Source organism: Copadichromis virginalis, linkage group LG7 (assembly GCF_057382275.1).
Source record: "Copadichromis virginalis isolate Kocher_CV1m ecotype Utaka linkage group LG7, C_Virginalis_male_GT1.1, whole genome shotgun sequence".
Lineage (NCBI taxonomy): Eukaryota > Metazoa > Chordata > Actinopteri > Cichliformes > Cichlidae > Copadichromis > Copadichromis virginalis.
In genome coordinates, this window is record NC_140624.1 from 43,248,500 (window position 1) to 43,266,188 (window position 17,689).

The following is a 17,689-nucleotide window of genomic DNA, read 5'->3' on the forward strand; positions in this document are numbered from 1 at the left end:
TATAGACCTAGTATGTTTAAACAGATGTGCAGGAATCCTAAAAGGGACCAAATATAGGTGCCAGGAGCGTCCTCGTTTCCATTTGTAGTCTGTATTCCAAGTAGCATTGACCAGTGGTTGTTGAGCGAGTTTTGGCTACAAGCAGGTAAACAAGTCTGTGTGGAGAGCAAAGAAGAACATGTGCCAACATGTCTTCTCTTCTCATATCAATGTGGTCATTTATAAGTGTTTTTTCTTTTTTACATGAAATTCTTAAAGTCAACACTGAAAAATGTCTCTGCCTGGATATATCTGGCTACACCGGAAGAGGCTGTCATCGGCCAATAGCCGGACTGGATATGTAACAGTTCCCAGTTTGGATATATCCACTCCCACAGGTTTAAACTGTGGGAATACTTGAAGCTGCCAGGATATATGCCGCAGCTGCCCTTCTCTTTGCTCACAATGCTGCCAGTGCTTGGCATGTTTACCTATCTGCCCTCATCCAGCACACCTCGGCTGTATTCCCACTATTCAAGCTGTGCCAAATTACTTCTAAGTAAATTGCAACTAGAATACTGATGTTGAAAAACTGTGGTAAGATAAATACTTCAGTTTTTGGAAACTGAGATAAAATCGCTAAAAAGTCCATTTTAAATGAGGTCACTGTGTTACGCTAAGGATTTTTATAAATTTTGTGTAACGCTTTTCAAAACATAAAGTGCTCTGCACACCAATCAAAATCTGAAAAGAACCTAAAGAGTTTCAACAACAGGAAAACCTGAACAAAAAAATTCCAGTAAAATAAGTCAATAAAGAAAAAGCTAAAGAGAAATAAAACCTGATTTCTGTGGAAATACGTTTTGTGGAGTGATTTAAAAGTGGATACTGAGTTTTTTAAGTTTAGTTATTCTGGTAAAAAAGTTCCAAACCTCTATTTCCTTTTGTGATGCGGCAGACTTTGGGAAAGGTTAGGACCCGAGGAATGGCAGAGAGTGGTTCGGTTCATGAGGTGCATAAGTGTGTGTATGAGCGAGGCCATGTAAGGCTTTAAAAGTAATTAATAAAAGTTGGAAATCAATAAAAGTAGCCGATGTAGTGCAGCAAGGATGCGAGTGATGTGGTCCAGTCTCTTTGAATTTGTTTAAAGTCTGGCAGCTGAGTTCTGAAAGAGCCGAAGGCTGGGGATGGACGTTTGACCGAGACCTGAGCAGAGGGAATTCTAACAGTCCAAATGTGAAAACATGGAGGACTTTTTCAAGGCCTGCTGGAGGTTTTTTTTCTTTTTGACTTTTTCAGTATTTCTTAGTTTGAGAAAGCATTACAACCTTGGTCAATTGTATGTGGACTGGTATACAGCAATTTTCTGCTCTAGATTAACAAGTGTTTTTTAATCTAGGATTCACACCCACTTTGGAGCCAATGATCAATCCACTGACCTCCGGTTCTCTGCAGACCCTGGATTTACTATGTGAATACTGAGTGCTGTAAATTTAGAGCAGTCCTGTTTTGTTTCGTGCATGTTTGGAAAAATTCTAATAAAAATAAAGTTAAAAAAAATCATGCTCAGAGTCAAAGATCATACCTAGACTCCATTTCCAAATGCTGAAGGACAGATTTCTTAATTTCAGGTAAGTTATAGAGGCACTGAATAAAACAGGATCAGATTTGGAAGCACTGACCTGCAGGAAGTATTGTGACATCCAGCATTTACTATCAGAGAGAGCGAGACTGACCTTATGTTACGAATTTACTAAAACACTGTATTTGATTGAGCCAATGGAAGTATACAGACGGAGAATAAAATAAGACCAAGAACCGACCCCTGAGGGGGCTGAGCATGAGGAGAACTCTTCCATTACAACAGAAAAGGGTCTGTCTGATGAGGAGGAGTGAAAGCAGGTAAGAGCTGTGTCCTTGATGCCAACACAGCAGCATTCAAGAGGGTTTATAAGGATTTCATGGTCGGCGGTATTAAATGGAGAACTCAGATCCAGAAGAGTTGGAAAAGAACAGAGCCCATAGTGAGTAATAGATCACATACTTTGATAGGAGGTTTTTCTGTGCTGTGGTGTGTTTCCCAAAAATGCTGCTGTTGTTCATAGTCCGGATTGATTCAGTCACAAAAGACTAAAAATGGTAAGTTTCAAATAGCTTTTGTATCATGTGTATGTGTGCTCTTGGCTGCTTTCTGCTACTAGCACTATCCAATAACAATACACTGACAAATTCACTTTGTCGTAAAATATACTACGCATAGATTCAGATATGATTTCTGTTACCTATCTGCACTCAAATGCATTTGGTGATGTAAGTACAGCTGTGGACCATAGAAATGACTGAAAGATTAATAGGCTCTGTTTTGAGTTTTGTTTAAAAAAAAGAATGACTTCATATAGCGAAAAATATATATCACATGTGCAGGGCACCTTAAACTAGTTTTTTAATTAAGCAGCAAGGCAGAACAAAATCAGGGCTGTATCAAGACATGAGGACTAAACCCCAATTCAACCAGACACAGAACTGATCCAGAATTAAAACCGGACTACAACAGTTCAAAATCAGGACTACTTAGGACTTAACCAAGACAGAACCAGAATCAGAACTAGATGATAGTAGCACTAAAAATCATCATAGACCTGCACTACACTTATTTTTTAATTCTACCAAAGTCCACTATTTAGATTGAGAAAAGTTTATATAATTATTTAGCTTTGTTGTGTAAACAAGCCTGCATAACTTAATGAAAACAGAATTTGAAAAAATAACAAACGAAAAAAGAAACACTAGGTACGAGATACATGAGTACCTATGATACGGTGATACTTTTGGTAATTTGGAAAAAAATTACACTCCAAAAGACCCCGGGCTTCTGAAAAAACAACCGGGCTTAAGCCCAGTAAGGCTTTTGCCTTCTTTTTTATTCTGCACTTCTTTTACATCCAGATGAAAATGTACTTTGTGCCTTCAAGAGCATGCTTCAATTGTTTCACTCCTTTTAGTCTTAGCAACTCAGCAGGGAGAAATCTTCCCTAGTGCTTTTAAAAACCACTTACCAACTTGAGCACTCCATACACACAAGTGTAGAACCTGGAGAACCATTAGTTTTAGTCTTTCACACTGACTTATTCTTTAGTTACATTATGAATAATTTTTTTCTCTCTGTCTTATCAAGTACAGTGGCTTTTCAAACCTTTGTCTTTTTGGCTATTCATCTCTCTGGGGCATTGTTTTCCAGCCCCCACCCACAAACCTCTTCACCACTTTCAGTTCGTCTAAATGTGATCCTCGAAGGCTGCGCTGTGCTTGTCTGTGACCATTGTTCTAAAGTGGTTCAGGGAGGCTTTATTTTTTTCTTGTTGTCTTTCTCCTCCCATGCAAGAAGGTCACACAACTCTGGGAGACCACAGTAAGAGAGGAACACTTGGCATTTTTGCCTGTGTGTGAGGACAACAACAGCAGCCATGTTGTTCCCATTTTTAGCCCACTTCTTTTCTCTGCGGGTGTAGATGCAGATTCTTGACCCATTGTCATAAACAGCAAGCTCCATTTCTCTGGACCCCACTCAGTGTAGAGCAGCCATTGTTCCCCCAAAGCATAAACTGGTTTGTATCCGTCCTCTCGGGCTCCAAACTCTGGAACAACACAGGCAGAGCTCTCTAAACAATAGCCCCCTGAATAACCGTGAAGCTGGATGTACAGGCAGTCCCTCTGTAATTGGAAAAGACCTCTAATGAGTGACGCTGAATGCCTGACCATGGGCCACCAATCCTGAAGCCTGGGAGTCTGCATTGTATTTCTCCTGTGAAGGCTTTACATGGGACTGTTTTGGCATTGTCTGTGCGTGTCTGCTTGCATACGAGGATTTAGTGTGAGAATATCCATTTAGGGAAGCAGCTGATTCCCACAGTGCACATCTTATCCTTTGGTCTTGCCTGATTTGCATTCACTCTAAAGGCTATGTCCTGCTCACCGACGTGCTCAGTGGTCTCTCTGTGCATCCTAAGTACCTTTCTTGGAAAGCAAATGTAAAACCTTTTCTTTAAATTTTATCAAAGGCTTTCTATATTCCCTTTCTATTTCACCCCCTTTTCCCTCTTCATGAATAGACATGGTTAAGGACAGCTTGCTGAGGTAATGCAATTTTTTTGATAATGAGCTTCCAGTCAGCAGAACAGCCCAGTCACATCTAATATCACCTAATAAAAGGAGAGTGGTTGCTTCCCTCTGCAGGGAGTGCTACTCAGCTCAAACCTCTTAATTTGGGGCATTATTACTCCAGGAGGAACACTAAGGAGCCGAAGGGTACCATATATTCATGTCTTCCGTTGACCTCTGATCCTGACTATTGTAGTGTCCCATCGATTTCCTCAGATAAATCAAGACACGAACCTTCTCTCATCCTCATAACAGAATTCCATCCTCTCCATGCTCCAGTTCCTTTCTCTCACTGCAGAGTTGCAGATGTGTCTTGCTCGCCCTGATATCACACACCAGTTTTTCCAGATTCAACAAAGAGTGAGGTCATCGCCTGTCTAGGCTTCACACTGACTGGCAGGCATGATGGCTTTCCCCTTAATGGTAGTAGTGTGCTTTGGATCTGGCTTTTGACCACCCAGTTGTGTGTGTGTGTCTATATAACAACACAACCTCTACCACCTACGTAGCAACAAAGCAATAACAGAGCTGTGACACAGAGACCCTCAGTGTATTCTAACAGAGAGATTTTCTTGTGTTTTTTTTTCTTTCTTTTTTTTCAGGCTGATGACAGCCATGTTGACCTGATCACCTGCTTCACTCCCCAGCTTTATTATAGTATAAGCACACTGTGTTGTGGAGCGGTTAAAATGTTATCATTGTAATAACGAATCCTCTGCATTTCAGTGTGAATGACAAAGAGAAACAAGCTAAGAACTGGGGGGAGAAGTCCTTCAGAAAACAGCTGTGGCTGCACCACTGAGAGTTTAACATCTATGGCAGAGCCTAATTAGAGGGCCGGACCATAAGAAACTGCTCATGTTCCTTGTTAAACATGCTGAAGGCCATAAGCTCACTGCACAGACTGACTCGGGGTCAGTGGGTCAGACTAGGACGATGAAATTTCCCCTGCAGGTTTCCTGAGGCTGAGTGAGGTATGTGTATAGCCTGTCTTATTAATCACTGGCTGAATTTTTGTCTGCATTTACCTGAGTGATGAATTGTCTGGAATCGACATGAGATACATATCACTGTGACCGTTTAAGACTGGCCCTGCATAGACTTTAAATCATTATATCGTTACCAAGTACTTTTTTAATTATAATGAATCATTTTCATGGGGTCACTGTTTTGCCAACCCCTAAATTAAACACCCACAGCCTCGCTTCTGTCTTAATTAAATTCACATGGATAGATGGATTTTGTGATGTATGGCTGTAATTAGTTTCTCTACTGTGCCCCTCCTAGTTACCATTCTGTTAGTCAAAGTGTTATTTGTGTCCTATTTGCGTGCAGCTGAAAGTCTGTGGCTCATAGTTACACAGAAATGTTGTTTTTATCCCGAGCAAACTCCAGGTGCAGCTGGGAAATTATGTTTTTATAAAGTCATCACAAGTGTGTAGCCTCTCCTGAACACAGTGACTAACTGCTTGCTACATTAAAGCTCATACAGCTGAGAGGTTAACTGCTAATACAATTAGAGTGCAGGCACGGCTCATTTGTGTATAAATTTTGCTTACAAAAGTGTCCTTAAACCCAAAAACCTGAAGTCAAATACAGTCAACCATAATTTCACAATGTAAGTTGAGCAAAGTATTTACTACTTTCACTACATGTTGGCATCATGGCCACTGCCATGTTGGATTTATTAAGCAAGGAGATATCCTATTTGGACCGCAGGGTGAAGTGCTAAGTTATCAGCTAACACCTGCAAGCCTGGCTGGCAAGCTCCATCCATAAATTGTATGTGTGCACTGCACAGACACAAGTACCTGATAATTAGTTCTGTAACAGACTAATAAAATACCAGAATTTCACTCGACACAGCGGGACCACAAATATGTAGGAGGGGCAGCACCACAGGCTAGCTATATTATGTGCCAGATGGTTGCATTAGAAATGCTCCGAATGGCACCAAAAGCACAGAGCAGATACGTTCAGTTCCATGATTCAAATCAGCAAAGGTTAAAATTAGTGTAGCTATTGACTGCAGGTGTCGTTCAAAGCAGTCACTATGGAGGGGAAATCGTTTTTCGAGGAATGAGAAAGTCTTGTTTCTAAAATTTAGCTTTTTAAAAATCAGCTTGTTTGCAAAACTAGAGCGAAAATGATTTTGTAGTAGTGACACATTATAGCGAGGGAACCCCACAACCACAACCAAAGCAGACATGACGCCAGACCACCAACCTATGACTCTCTCCCCCACCGATGTAGGAGCGGTGCTGAGCAGGATCAATGTCCACAAGGCTGCAGGCCCTGATGGCATCCCCGGGTGTGTTCTCAGAGCGTGTTCTGGGGAGCTTGCAGGAGTGCTCACAGACATATTCAATCTGTCCTTGGCCCACGCTGTGGTACCGGCCTGCTTCAAATCCACCTCCATCGTCCCGATACCCAAAAACTCCAACCCATCTTGCCTCAATGATTACCGCCCAGTAGCACTCACCCCCATCATCACTAAGTGCTTAGAGCGACTGGTCCTAGCACACTTCAAATCCTGTCTCCCCCCCACCCTGGACCCCCACCAATTCGCATACCGCCGGAACAGGAGCACAGAGGATGCAGTCTCCATCGCAATGCACTCTGTCCTCTCACACCTGGACAACAACAACACCTACGCCAGAATGCTGTTTATAGACTTCAGTTCAGCATTCAATACAATCCACCCCTCACAACTCATCAGGAAACTGACAGACCTGGGTATCAGTTCCCTCATCTGCAAATGGTTACTGGACTTCCTGACCAACCGCCCCCAACATGTCCGGCTGGATAACCGCTGCTCATCTACCATCACAATGAACACCGGTGTACCACAAGGCTGTGTGATGAGCCCTTTCCTCTACTCCCTCTTCACCCACGACTGCAGACCTGCTGATGGTTCCAACACCATCATTAAGTTTGCAGATGACACCACGGTGATTGGCCTCATCAGTGACAACGATGAGGCCGCCTACAGGGAGGAGGTGGATCGTCTGGCTGAGTGGTGCGACAGAAACAACCTGCTGCTTAACACCGAGAAGACCAAGGAGCTCATCGTGGACTACAGGAGGAATTGCGACCCACATCCACCCATCCACATTAAGGGGACGGCTGTGGAGCGTGTGAGCAGCTTCAAGTTCCTGGGAGTCCACATCTCCGAGGATCTCACCTGGACGACCAACTGCTTCAAGCTGGTCAAGAAGGCTCACCAGCGCCTCTTCTTCTTGAGGACTCTGAGGAAGAACCACCTGTCCTCAGACATCCTGGTGAACTTCTATCGTTGCACCATCGAGAGCATCCTGACCAACTGTATAACAGTCTGGTACGGGAACTGCTCTGCCTCGGACCGGAAGGCGTTGCAGAGGGTCGTGAAAACTGCCCAGCGCATCGCCGGAGCACCACTTCCTGCCATAAAAGACATCTACAGGAAGCGGTGTCTGAAAAGGGCTGGGAAAATCATCAAAGACCCCAGTCACCCATCACATGGACTCTTCACCCTCCTGCCCTCTGGGAGGCGCTACAGGAGCCTCCGGACTAAGACCACCAGGTACCGGAACAGCTTCTTCCCCACAGCTGTCAGACTCCTGAACTCTGCCTCCTGACATCTGACCCACGTTAAACTCATGGACTGAACATACACACACCCACAATGGACAACTGTACCCTCAAACACAATAATAACATGGACTGAACCACCACTCACAACCACTAGCACTTTATATAGCCTCTGTAGAAACTATCTACACCCTCACTTATCTTAACTGCACTACTGTATAGCTCTGTGTAAATAATCATTCTGTACATTCGATAATCTTTAATCCTACAACTGTTTACAACTTGCATAGTTCCCATTTCTGTATAGCTGTATATCCCAGATTCTGTAAAGTTATTTATTTCATATTCTGTATAGTTTTTCATATTTATATCCTGTTCATATCCTGTACATAGCTTGTACTCACTACAGCCTGTACATACTTATAGTTATAGAATATTCACAACATACTTCATACCGTGTACATTATAACATACCATAATAGACCCATTTCTGTAATATACTCACATATCTATATTATTGCTAATATATATTGTAATATATCTATATCACTAAAGCACTTCTGGATGGATGCAAACTGCATTTCGTTGCCCTGTACCTGTGCATGTGCAATGACAATAAAGTTGAATTCTATTCTAATTCTATTCTATTTTCTCACAGTTTACCACTTCAGTCTTATTGATTCCTTTTAGGTTGCTTGGAGGGCCATAGAGACTTAAAAAAATGTTGATATTGGATAGCTTTGTCACTTATTGCCATGACAACGGGGCCAGCATTCCACATCACGTCCTTGTACCAGTCAGGCTCATCCGGCGTTTGCACCCGCTGGCATTTTATTCACAGTCGTTTGTGGTAAAGTGACAGAAACACAACGCAGTGACAGAACTCTGTTCATTATTTAAGCTCTTTGTTAATTAGTTTACTCTAGCTTTTCCTGAAAATTCACTGCTGCAGCTACATGCGCTTTGAACCGCTTCTCTTTCCGGCTCTTGGTGTCCTTGTTCAGTTTTCATTGTAGCACTTGGATAATGGAGCAAGCGGCTCCTTTGGTGTTCTGAATTGAATTGCAAGTCTTCATTCAATGTGACAATAACACAGGCAAAACATTAACAGAGTCTAGGCCGCGTCAGCTATTGAACAAGCGCACAGATGCAATATAAAACACACACGTCCCATCATTAAATGTGAGACAGTGAAAATAGGAAATACCCCCAATAGAGAAAACATGCTGGAGTTTAATCATACACAGCTGCTTTAGAGCCTGTTGCTTCATATTGAGAAGGTTTTGGGGGTTTGCTTGTTCCGCCTGTGTGGCTTCCATCCAGGGGTTCCTCAAACAGGCCAATCACATGCTTGCTAAGTTGCTTAGTAAGTCTAGGCGCCCTTAAGTGTGGATGTGAGACTGTATGCTCTGTTTCCCCAGGCAGGTTGCCAGGTGCAGTTGGAGGTGCACTGAAAGTCAGCAGCTTTTCAATAATTTAAACATAATTTGGTATCGATGGCAATGTTTTAAATGAAGTAAAACGTATGCAACTTTATCAGAAAGGGGTTAAACTGAAGGATAGAAACGTGAACCATAAAGAAGAAGTGGTCTTCCTTTGTGGGCTTGGTCATTCCGAGCCAATGGCTGAATGTCTAACCGGGACGCTGCGGAGATGCTGGGAGGGAATTGTGATTGTGTGAATTTGTACTGTTTGTATCCACTGTGCAGTCTCCCATTTCACATACCTATTAAACACAGAAACACTTCCCTTAACTTTTGTTTAGAGGGGATCGGTCATGTGTGAAAAAGCAAATAAAAGCAGCATTTTACTTTGATATTTTTTGGCACAGTTTGTTTCAGAAATAAAGACAGTTTAGGATGAAGTTTGAGCAATGACAAAGAAACACATCCCCCCAAAAAAGCTACGTTTTTGCTAAAGAGTGACCCTGCAATACACCCACACATTTACCTCACCGATAGCAATCCGCCACTCCAGCTCCACAGCCCACAAGACAATTGTTGTGTGTAATGACCCGCTGTCCTGTTACTCTTGGCTGATCCCTTTCTACCATCCCTGGGGTGTTTTATTTTGCCAGCCTGATCAAGACTGTGCAGTCAGTCGAGTCTGCCAGACAAACCCAGACAAAGAATCATAATCATGGGGTGAATTCATCTTTCTTCTAAAACCACATTTTGAAAGGATGTGTTTAAAGTGCTATCTATCTGTCTGTCTATCTATGTATCGATGTATCTCGCTATCCTTCGATCCTTCCTTCCTTCCTCTGGATTAATAAATTCCGGTGGTGTGGACACTTTAAACATCGTTCTGCTGTCAAACCTGATGCTCCTAATTCGTGTTAAAATCACAGGAGACATTTAGTCTGCCAAAAAAATCCATTAATTATTTAACTTGCAGTTGACTAATGACTTGAAAGATGGCCCTCATAGGATTTAACACAAAAACTCTCCAAAATGGTTTGATGGATTTTCTCCAGGGGGAAGCGCAGTGGTGCAGCACTGTCATCTCACAGCAACAAGATCCACCTTTTATGCAGCTGGAGTTTGCATGTTGTTGCAGTCCAAAGACATGCACATTAGGTTTTCTGGTGTTTGTAAATTAGCTGTACATGTGAGCAATGAATGCCTGTCTCCCTTCTTCTTCTTCTTGTTCGTATTATTATTATTATTATTATTATTATTATTGTTGTTGTTGTTGTTGTTATTGTTATATGAAAAAGGAAGCTCACATGGAGCTCAAAGTAGCTCTGTGAACAGGGTGAAAAGGTTACATTTCTTCTGGAGACACAGATCATCATCCAGAGATTGCGAGGCAAGTGGATGATATTAGGACTATAGCCTAACCCACTGAATCCATCTTTCTATAGTCTGTGGACTAAGCCACAGGCTACAGAAAGAGGTACAGTGGGGCAAAAAAGTATTTAGTCAGCCACCGATTGTGCAAGTTCCCCCACCTAAAATGATGACAGAGGTCAGTAATTTGCACCAGAGGTACACTTCAACTGTGAGAGACAGAATGTGAAAAAAAAATCCATGAATCCACATGGTAGGATTTGTAAAGAATTTATTCGTAAATCAGGGTGGAAAATAAGTATTTGGTCACCTCAAACAAGGAAAATCTCTGGCTCTCACAGACCTGTAACGTCTTCTGTAAGAAGCTTTTCTGTCCCCCACTCGTTACCTGTATGAATGGCACCTGTTTGAACTCATCATCTGTATAAAAGACACCTGTCCACAGCCTCAAACAGTCAGACTCCAAACTCCGCCATGGCCAAGACCAAAGAGCTTTCGAAGGACACCAGGAAAAGTATTGTAGACCTGCACCAGACTGGGAAGAGTGAATCTACAATAGGCAAGCAGCTTGGTGTGAAAAAATCAACTGTGGGAGCAATCATCAGAAAATGGAAGACATACAAGACCACTGATAATCTCCCTCGATCTGGGGCTCCACGCAAGATCTCATCCCGTGGGGTCAAAATGATCATGAGAACGGTGAGCAAAGATCCCAGAACCACACGGGGGGACCTGGTGAATGACCTGCAGAGAGCTGGGACCAAAGTAACAAAGGTCACCATCAGTAACACACTACAACGGCAGGGAATCAAATCCCGCAGTGCCAGACGTGTTCCGCTGCTGAAGCCAGTGCATGTCCAGGCCCGTCTGAAGTTTGCCAGAGAGCACATGGATGATACAGCAGAGGATTGGGAGAATGTCATGTGGTCAGATGAAACCAAAGTAGAACTTTTTGGTATAAACTCAACTCGTCGTGTTTGGAAGAAGAAGAATACTGAGTTGCATCCCAAGAACACCATACCTACTGTGAAGCATGGGGGTGGAAACATCATGCTATGGGGCTGTTTTTCTGCCAAGGGGACAGGACGACTGATCCGTGTTAAGGACAGAATGAATGGGGCCATGTATCGTGAGATTTTGAGCCAAAACCTCCTTCCATCAGTGAGAACTTTGAAGATGAAACGAGGCTGGGTCTTCCAACATGACAATGATCCAAAACACACCGCCCGGGCAACAAAGGAGTGGCTCCGTAAGAAGCATTTGAAAGTCCTGGAGTGGCCTAGCCAGTCTCCAGACCTCAACCCCATAGAAAATCTGTGGCGGGAGTTGAAAGTCCGTGTTGCTCGGCGACAGCCCCAAAACATCACTGCTCTCGAGAAGATCTGCATGGAGGAATGGGCCAAAATACCAGCTACTGTGTGTGCAAACCTGGTAAAGACCTATAGTAGACGTTTGACCTCTGTTATTGCCAACAAAGGTTATGTTACAAAGTATTGAGTTGTATTTTTGTTATTGACCAAATACTTATTTTCCACCCTGATTTACGAATAAATTCTTTACAAATCCTACCATGTGGATTCATGGATTTTTTTTTCACATTCTGTCTCTCACAGTTGAAGTGTACCTCTGGTGCAAATTACTGACCTCTGTCATCATTTTAGGTGGGGGAACTTGCACAATCGGTGGCTGACTAAATACTTTTTTGCCCCACTGTATGTAGGTTTTGTGAAGTCTCCTGGTAGTTTGTCAACAATCTGTCAAGTCTGTTTTTAGCCAGAAGTTACAGTAGTTAGCAGCTAGCTGTTAGCAGGTAACATTTGCTGGACTTACAGCAAAGCCCACCTGTGGGTGGGATGAACAAACGGAGATACTTAAATGCCTGAAAAGATATATATGCTAAGATATAAATAGATATATACTACAATTCAACACACCCAAAAAACATGAACACACACTTCTTTGACAGCCTGATTCATTTGCTACAATAAAAGTACACAGTGGCTCGTGGATTAGTGGAGGTGAAGCCTCAGCAGAAGCCTGTGTTGACCTCTGCCTGTCAGTCAAAGCGACCGCTCGCCTAATAACGCACAACTTTAGCATAATTTAAAGAGCTTTAGAGACCAAAACCATTGCATTTAAATCAGGCAGTAAAGATATTTACATGGCTCTGCTGTAAACCTTTGGTATCGGCTTCAAGTGGCCATTTGAGGAATTCCAGTTTTTTGCACTCTGGCTCTGGCTTAATTTTTCACCTCTGGATGGTTTGCACTCATTCTGTATTTGAAACAAGAAGCAAGTGGAGCAGGGATGCAGTAGTGACATGGGAGGGTAGAAGAAGCTGATGTGCTGTTTAGGAATGGAAGTTACGGAATTGAGTTCAAGATATCAGCTAGGTGGGAGTTACGAAAGAAATGGGAGATAACACAATGATGACTAAAGAAAGAGCTAGGCAGCATCCCCGGTGTGATCTCATTTCATTTGTGGCAAAGTGTGCAAACACACAGAAACAAATCAGACTGCAGCTGAAATCTGGGGCTGAATTACTGTTTGCACATCTTGACACAAACACCGATGGGAAAGACATTCAAGCTGAGCTCTTATATGTACATATAAAATCAAAACCTACCACAGAGAATATTACCGTTAATTTCTTAATTTTGTGAAGGAAAAGCATCCCTCATGGGGCCCAGCAAAGGTCAAGACCCAATGTGCTACAGACTATAATTCATAACATGAATGGGATAATGTATGATGCCAGATTATGTTATTTTCATAAGACTTTACCAAACTGAACATGTATGACAAGGCTGAAAGTTGCTTTTTACAATTTCTGAGCATCAGAGAGGAAGAGCCGCCTCCTTAATGTGGTATGAGACTAACAGCGAGATTGGAGCATAAGTTGAAAAGCACAAAATTAAGCCATAATACATTCAAGCCATCTTATAAAGTCTATATTTTGTCATAATCTGACCGGATAAAGGAGATTATCTGCTTACAGCTGGTTGTCACAGATTTTCACAGTAAAATATTTGAAATGATGTATGGTTTCATTTTACATTCAGGGCATTTGAATCTCCCATTTTGAACTTTATATTGCGTCTTTATTCCAAAGTCTTCCCTGCTAATGCCCCCGCTCCCCCACATCCTCTTTTTTAATCCTCTCTCCATCTTCTGCAGTCTCACTCTCCCTCTGTGTGCAGGGACCTCAGAGGGCCCTCGTGCTGATATTCCCTGATTAGACTGACTGTTCCAGTCTCTAACTTCCATACGCCACAGTCCATACAACATAGCGAGGGAATTTTCAACCTGTCACCTTATTTCTTGTTTACATGTCTCCCTCCGCTAACCTGACAACCTCACGTGACATCATCAGCTGCATGTCGCCTCACGACTCCAGGCTATGAATGAATGCTTTCCTGTAATTTCGGAATTTATGCTCATATATAATTTTGCAACTTTCACATATTTCAGCAACTATTTCAAAGCAATTTCCCATCCCTTCAAATTCCCCTCGGGTATTATTAAAGCTCTATTTCTTCTGTAAGGAGTGTTATTTCTCAGTTAACAAGACAAAGTGTCAGCCAAGACTTCTGTGAGGATGTCCTTTGGCACAGCAGTGCATAACATGCTCACACTGACAATGCTAACCTGCTGAGGAAGTGGCTTTTTTTTATTAGAGAAACAGTATTTGTTCTAAAAGCCTGATGGTGACATCAAATTTAAACTCATATGAAAACACGATTTAATCATTTTTCAAAGTAAGCAGCCTCTTCCTGGCAGAATTAGAGGAAATGTCAGGGTATCCTCCAAGTCATAAGGAGGTCTAAGCAGCGGGAAATTCTGTATAATATTTAATGGAAATCTGTCAAGTTCATGAGATATTTTACTCTGGCCTAAAGTTATCTGACTTGGTATCTTCACATCTCAATGCAAAAATCTCAGAAAACACAAGAGCACGTGTTCTTACCAGGCTGCATTATGTTGCCTGGCTTGAGGGGGAACTACTGCAGATCCGGCTCCGGTTGTGTTTGCTGGCAGGCAAAAGGATAGTATCATTTTAAATTCTGAATGGAAATGCAATCAAAAGATAATGAAAGCATCACAAGTCTTTGTGCGAATCAATCTGCATTCTGCATCAATTCTGAGTTCACAGTGCTTTGCTTTAATGGCGCACTTAGAAGAAAATTTGTGCTATTTTTCTAATTCAGCTTGCGGGTTTTGTGAGAACAGCAGGCAGCTTGCTTTGAACTGCACCTTAATTAAAGCGTTTGGTTTCTGGTAAACAGTCAGAATGTTAAGTGCAAAGCCTAAAGCAAAGGCAAATACCTTGCTTTTAATGCAGACACTATAGTACATCTTTATGTGGATAGCCCTTGGAATGTCCTTGCAGATGCATAAGGCCAATGAATCGCCTTTTCCACAATGGCTCTTATCTGCTTTGTGAAACAGGGCTGCTGCATACAGACGTTGGCTGCCACAAAATCCGAGGGAAGGGAGAAGAGCAGTCAAATCCTCCCCTCTGATTCCATTGATGTCTAAGCTTAACTCTAATTGAGGGGGTGCTCACTTGACAGAGCACGAGTCCCACTTATAATACTCGCTTAAGCAGCTCTCCTTGGGCTGGAAAAGATGTTCTTTAACCTGCGGTGTCCCGCAGTCAGCTTTTAAAAGATCAATTATAATTTCGGCTAAATAACCTCAATGACTTCTGATGGATTGCTCACATGGGCTCGTGGGGATCATGGGATCAATACGTTTTAGAAAAGGAAACAGGTGAATGAGTGTTGTATGTTCACCTCAATCGGAGTGAAACGCATATTCTATATAGCTCGGTCCCTGCTGAGGCTGGCACTGAGTTACAGATGAGTGAGTTTACTAATGACGCTTTAGTATAAAGGCATGGCCGGTTCGTGTGGGGATAAGGGGATATGGGAGTTTATGCTGGTAATTGATGATTTTGAGGTACTGCCTGTTGACACTCATGATGATTTGGTTCGGTTGTAAGAAAGAGCCTGTAAAGCTTCAAGGAGTTCTGATGCTTTTTCGGGTTTATGATTCATGGAGGATTGATTCCTAGCAGGAAAGAGAAAGGCAGATCCTTTTTTATAACTTTGGCTTCATTTTGAAAGCTCTGGCCTTTGGCGCTGTCAATTATTATAACAGTGTAATTAAGATCAGAAAAATGATTGAAGATGGCAACAACACAGAAGTCCTTTCTAAAGTCTGGGTTCTATCTAGAGAGCAGGGAAAGCCATCATCATGGGTCAACTGCAGGGTAACCTGTCACCATCTTTTGCCTCACTGTTACTCCCAGCTGTGATGAATGCAGAGTGCTATGCAAGTCACAAACTAAGCAGATTTTGGTGGAATATGATGGAAACAACCACAAAGAAAAATGCAAGTGGTAATTTTTAAGGTGGATAAATCTGCTGAAAGGTGGTTCTCAGAGCTATTTTTCAATTTTCTGCTGTGATGGAGTGACACTGTTTATGCAAGAAATATGTGACTCCGACCTTGATAACAAACAGGAGTTTTTAATTGCACCATACTTTTTTTTTTTTAACACGTATTGTGTTTACTTAGGTATCGGTCACACAGACCTAGGGATTGATTGGTGACCCCTGGCGACCACTGCTCACTAGGTTGGTTACAAATTAGTTGCAAGGAGGTTTAAAACTACTGTTTCTCCTCGCAGTTCCTTTGGTGGTAGCAGGTTGACGCTGTTGCCTGTAGTTTGCAAGAACGATAACGACTTGTCTCCAAACATCAACCAACTCGCCAACCACTCACCGAGAGACCGTGTGAAACTTGTGGAAACCTTCCAAGTTTCCAGTTTGCGTTGCTCTTTTTCAGCTTTCACTACTGATCAGCAAGTAATTGATAAGTGTTTGCCTGACACGTTTTACTTCCAAAGTTTTACTTTGAAAGTCTCTTACTCTTTACTCTACTTTAAAAGTTATATTTAAAGTTTTACTTTGAAAGTGAAATTATGTCAAACGTGTATATATCATTCTTTCTGTGTGGGTTAAAAATCAGTGCAATATAAACCAGCACTTTTCACAGTTTGATTAAGACTTAGAGAGTAGTTGGGCAATGTTTGCAGACAATTTGCCATCTTCTAAACTGCAAGTGACCACAGAAAACTGCTTGTGATGAGGGAACTTGTAGTGCAGCATGAAAATCTGACCAATTTCACCCAAGAAAAACCAGCAGCGCCTCACAAACCAGTAGAGGAGTCTACATTTTTCTTTAGCAAACAGTGGTTGCCTGGCACTTACTGACTGGTCTGTGCCTACCTCGCTGAAGCCTTAGCAAGGGAGTTGGGCCAGTTGAATAAAAATATAATATGCTTGTCATTCGTTTAATAAAAGCCAAATGTTCTTTGTTTGTTTTCAGAAGAAAGACATGAAAAGAAGATGCTGCACATTTATTTTTCATAGATCTGCCCCCCCCCCCCCCCCCCCCCCCCCACCACACACACACACACACACACACACCAAAAAAAAAAAAAAGAAAAGAAAATTATGACCCAAACCATCCACTTTCAGCCACAGTCAGCTTGTCCTGCTGGCAGTTTATTCACTAATTAGTTTTGGCTTGAAATAAAATGCTTTCGATAATACAGTAAAATAGACATATTTTTTGGAGTTTGCCTGACTGCTATCCTTTGCTGTTCAGATGGATTAATTTTCTGCAATTTTCCAAAGTTGAAAGATTTCAGTGTTTACAGAAATTACTACACGCCTCGAAAGAACTGACTGTGCTATGAAAATGATAATAAAGTATAGCTGTACCTTTAACCCATGTGGTGATAAGTCTGAAAACAGGCTTGAGTAGTTTGAGTGTGGTTACTGTCCTGTATGCTTCCTCACATACAGTACATGCCCTTCATATGGAGGCCCTTAAGTCTGAAAATTCATTAAAAAATAACATCTATCCATTGCTGCTTTTTGAAATTTCCATTCATAATCACTTTAATCTCCATTTAACTCATAAGAATACTTATTGCGTGTGATGTGAGTAAGCAAGTGAATTATTAAAATTTTAAATCCCAAATCAGTTTGATACGGTTAAGCAAGACAACATTTTGACTACACTTTTAAAAAATGACACGTTCACACAGCAGTTTACTGTTGGAGTCCTCCACTGGGCTTCCTGCTGAACATGAATATGTGCAGTACAGGAACAGC

At 42.0% G+C, this 17,689-nt stretch overlaps 1 long non-coding RNA gene across 3 annotated transcripts in view; it reads left to right on the forward strand.

The window, feature by feature from the left end:
• Nucleotides 1–17,689, forward strand: part of LOC146705711 (uncharacterized) — a 43,131-nt gene that overhangs the window by 6,847 nt on the left and 18,595 nt on the right. Inside the window, exons 4-5 of one of the 3 annotated variants that reach the window (XR_014921400.1) lie at nucleotides 1,130–1,252; nucleotides 1,379–1,542. The exons of 1 other annotated variant lie outside the window; for it this stretch is intronic. This is a non-coding gene — a long non-coding RNA (uncharacterized LOC146705711). Of the gene's footprint in view, nucleotides 1–1,129; nucleotides 1,543–17,689 lie in introns of those variants that run through there. One more of the 3 variants, XR_014921399.1, reaches the window with a different exon arrangement.